Source organism: Erythrolamprus reginae, chromosome 2 (assembly GCF_031021105.1).
Source record: "Erythrolamprus reginae isolate rEryReg1 chromosome 2, rEryReg1.hap1, whole genome shotgun sequence".
Lineage (NCBI taxonomy): Eukaryota > Metazoa > Chordata > Lepidosauria > Squamata > Dipsadidae > Erythrolamprus > Erythrolamprus reginae.
Genome location: NC_091951.1, coordinates 24,749,720 through 24,754,416, shown reverse-complemented (window position 1 = coordinate 24,754,416; position 4,697 = coordinate 24,749,720).

Sequence of the window (4,697 nt, the reverse complement as noted above, 5' to 3'; positions counted from 1 at the left end):
GTGATCCCTCGATTTTCGCGATCTTGATCTTCGCGAAACGCTACACCACGGTTTTTCAAAAAATAATAAATTAAAAATACGTCCGCGTTTTTTTTTGCTATACCGCGGTTTTTCCCACCTGATGACGTCACTCTCTTCCTTCCTTTCTCATCTTTCTTTCTCTCTCTCTTTCTCTATCTTGCTTCTTCCTCTCTCACACTCTCTTCCTCCCTCTCTCATCTCTTTCTTTCCTTCTCTCTCTTTCTCTATCTCTCCCCCTCTTGCTCTCGAGCGGCGGGCGAGCAGGCGAGTGGTGGGCGGGCAGCAGCGAGGAGCCGAAGATCGGGGTTTCCCCTTTGCGTGGGCGGCGGGAAAGACCCAGGGAAGGTTTCTTCGGCCACCCAGCAGCTGATCTGCTCGGCAGTGCTGCTGCAGGAGGACCCGTGTCCGAAAGCCGGTGAGAGGGGTGGAGCGGGCGGGCAGGCGAGCGGCGGGCGGGCGGTAGCGGCGAGGGCGCCGGATGCGCTGGGGGGGCGGGGGCAGCCAACATTCAAAGCAATCTTTGTCGGCTTCCGCACTTTCATCGCTCCCCGGCTCCACCATCTGCACATGCGCGGTTATGGAAAAAAGGGCACGCATGCGCAGATGGTGTTTTTACTTCCGCACCACTACACTGTGGAAAATCGATTATCGCGAGAGGTCTTGGAACGTAACCCTCGCGATAATCGAGGGATCACTGTACATCAGCAGAAGTAACTGTATATTTACATTAGCAGAAATGGTTCAATTTGCAAATTTAGCTTTATAGAATGTCGAAATGTGTTCTGTCCCAGCAACGAGTCCTCCAAGAAATATGCATACACACACACACACACTGATTTAAAACATCAAATTGTTACGCTTAATATTTCCTTTGTGTTCTGTCGGGCTCTCTGGTAGAATCCTCCCAAAAATTCACAGGTACAAATTTCAGACACACACACGTTTGAAAATTCAAAACAATGTTCTTTATAATGAAAATTCACTTAAACTAAGCCCTCTTTTGGTATAGCCAAGAGCACTCGTCTCCAAATAAACTGGTAATTTATACAAGTCCCTTATCAGTCCTATGATACTTAGCTTGCAGCTGTGAGGCAATTCAAAGTCCTTCTTTCACAAAGTGAAACACACTTTGCTCTGGTTTAGTTTCAAAGCAGGGAAAAATCAGCACACAAAAAGTCAAAGTCAGCAAGGCAGTCACGAAACACAATGATCAGATAATCCTCCACAATGGCCAAACCCACAGGCTGCTCTTTATAGCAGCCTCACTAATTACCACAGCCCCACCCAACCACAGGTGGCCTCATTTTCTTTGATAATAATCTCTGAGTTGTTGTTGCCTATGCATCGCTCTCTGCATGCCTGGCTGTATCATTAACTCTTGTTCTGAATCCAAGGAGGAGCTAGATAATTGATCTCCTTCTGAGCTGTCTGCCACACTCTCCTCCCTGTCACTCATGTCTTCTTGGTCAGAGGAGCCTTCATCATCAGATTCCACTGGGGGCAAAACAGGCCTGCAGCATGTGGATGTCTCCCCCACATACACAGTCCTTGGGGCAGGAGCTGGGCCAGAGCTAACCACAACACTTAGTAGTGGGGTTTTGGTTTTTCAACAATTCAGGAAATTAGAAATACGTTTTTGCTTGTGAGTCAGCTGCTCATTGTAGTCTTAACCGGCGCTCAAAGTGGTGCTCAAAGTGATGCTCAAGGTGACAAGATGTGTGTATTATGTCACCTTGATTGCATCAGCAGATTGCATCTCACCCAGCTGCCCTGTTTAGGGTGACTTGCTCCCTCCTTAATCAGGAGGTCATTTCATTTCTTAAAAAGCATTGTGCTGCTCTTTAAATAGCTTTTGAGAATGAAAAAAATGGGTATTGTCAGCACTGCTGTGAATATGGGGATAAGATAATGTCTTCCCAACAAACAGGAGATGTTTCTGTTTCTTTCATTCCTCTCTCAATGCTGTTTAAAAAAAAATTTCCAAATACAGTGATACCTTGTCTTACGAACTTAATTGGTTCCGGGATGAGGTTCTTAAGGTGAAAAGTTTGTAAGACAAAACAATATTTCTCATAGGAATTAATGGAAAAGCAGTTAATGTGTGGAAGCCCAAAATTCACCCCTTTTGCCAGTCAAAGCGCCCGTTTTTGCGCTGCTGGGATTCTCCTGAGGCTCCCCTCCATGGGAAACCCCACCTCTGGACTTATGTGTTTTTGTGATGCTGCAGGGGAATCCCAGCAGGGGAATCCCAGCATTGCAAAAACGAGCGCTTCGCTGGCAACGGAAGTCCGGAGGTGGGGTTTCCCAGTGAAGGGAGGATCAGCAGCATCGCAAAAACACCAAAGTCCTCGAAACCCCACCTCCGGACCTCTGTGTTTTTGCGATGCTGCAATTTCACTGAGGCTCCCCTCGCTGGAAAACCCCACCTCCGGACTTCCGTTGCCAGCGAAGCCCCCATTTTTGCACTTCTGGGATTCCCCTGTTGGGATTCCCCTGCAGCATCACAAAAACACGGAAGTCCAGAGGTGGGGTTTCCCATGGAGGGGAGCCTCAGGTGAATCCCAGCAGCGCAAAAACAGGTGCTTTGCTGGCAACGGAAGTCCGGAGGCGGGGCATCCTAGCGGCGGTGGTGGGTTTGTAAGGTGAAAATAGTTTGTAAGAAGAGGCAAAAAAAATCTTAAACGCCGGGTTTGTATCTTGAAAAGTTTGTATGACGAGGTATCACTGTGATCTCTACAAACAGAGGGGAACAATAACTGGAGCAGAAAGCTGGAATTTTAGCTCTGCAAATGAATCAGTTTAGAAGACACCAAAGAATTTCTGATTTGTTCGATACATCTGTTCTGCGTTGGCCTATTCATATAGGAACAAAGGGAGCACCCACGTGCTGGGATGTCAAATACTTTTACATAAAAAGCAGGATTTATACAAGCAAATTCAGGCTTTTCAGTTCGTCTTGGCAGCTGTTAAATTGGCTAAGAGGTAAAAGTCCAGGCAGCCACCAAGAGTCAAAGCTAATTATCACATTCCTCAGGAATAAGGGTTCTTTGGTCACACATAAACGCACTCATGATTCTCCAGGTTTTACTCACACAGCTGCATCTCTGCCCAATGAAGTTAGAAGAATAATGGCAGGTTGCCAGGGTGGCATTTATGGAACCCCAAATCTAGGACTGTCACCATTACAAACATTCTCCTCCCTGGGAATCCTCGCCTCTGGACTTCCGTTGCAAGCTGAAGCACCCATTCTTATGCTGCTGGGATTCTCCCGAGTCTCCCCTCGCTGAGAATCCCCGCCTCCAGACTTCCGTTGCTCCCCAAATCGCCCGTTCCTGTGCTGCTGGGATTCCCCTGAGGCTCCCCTCACTGGGATTCCCTTCATTTTTGCCAGCACCGCTTTGAATTCCAGTGAGGGGAGGCTCAGGAAAATCCCAGCAGCGCAAGAACGGGTGCTTCAGCTGGCAACACAGGAGCTTCGGCTGGCAACGGAAGTCCAGAGGCAGGGATTATCAGCAAGGGGAGGCTCAGGGGACTCCCAGCAGCAAAAGAACAGGTGCTTTGGCTGGCTACGGAAGTCCGGAGGCGGGGATTCCCAGCAAGGGGAGGCTCAGGGAACTCCCAGCAGCAAAAGAACAGGTGCTTTGGCTGGCAACGGAAGTCCGGAGGCGGGGATTCCCAGTGGAACAAGGCAAAAGCGGTGACTTTTGGGATGGGCTTGCACGCATTATTTGATTCCTATGGGGAAAATTGCTTCTTACGAAATTTTCTACTTACGAACCTGGTCACGGAACGAATTAAGTTCATAACTAGAGGTACCACTGTATATAGTGGGTCAGTTTCTAAATTTCCAAAAAGAACCCAAAAAACCCATTACGTTTAATGTTTCCTTTCACTCATATTTGGTATCTTTTTTTTCCTCATAAAATCATGTCTCACCATCATGTCTCACTGTGTTTAAAAATTCTTTTAAAAAACTGGAAACAGCCAAAGCCTCTAAATCTTTGACAGGACTTTACTGTATGCATAACTGCGCATTCTAAAGCAATGCTTAGAATCCAACTTTTGAGGACAAATTATAGCCATAGCAATAGCAGACTTATACTGTATACTGCTTTACAGTGCTTTACAGCCCTCTCTAACGTGCAGGGGGCCAGGACTTATGGGGAGGCTGTGCTCACATGTCTGGGGATGGGGTACATGCATGTATGCGCAGAGTGATGGGGTGCATGTGAGACGTGGGCATGTATTGAATTTTGGGAATTTGGGCACGTACTTTGGGCATTAGTCTGCAGAGTCTGCGGAGAGGGGCGGCATACAAATCCAATAAATAATAATAATAATAATAATAATTATGTCCGGAAAAGGTTAGCCATCACTGGCCTAGTTATTAGTTAGCTATCAGGTTTGATGGGCTAGTCCATTTTTTCCTTTTGGGTTTTTTTTTTTGCGGAGGGGGGGACATTTTTTCTACCATATATAGGTAATCAGCCCCTCTTTCTTAAGCACCATTTTTTAGGCTCAGGTGCATATTTTTCTCTCTGTAACCTAATGGAGACTTCAGTGCAAGTAAATTTATAGAAGCATTTAGCATATATAAAATTTCCCCCTTGAATTCACCCAAGAACTATTCTTATTAGGTATTATTAAGAAAATATACCCCCAAAATATTAAATACT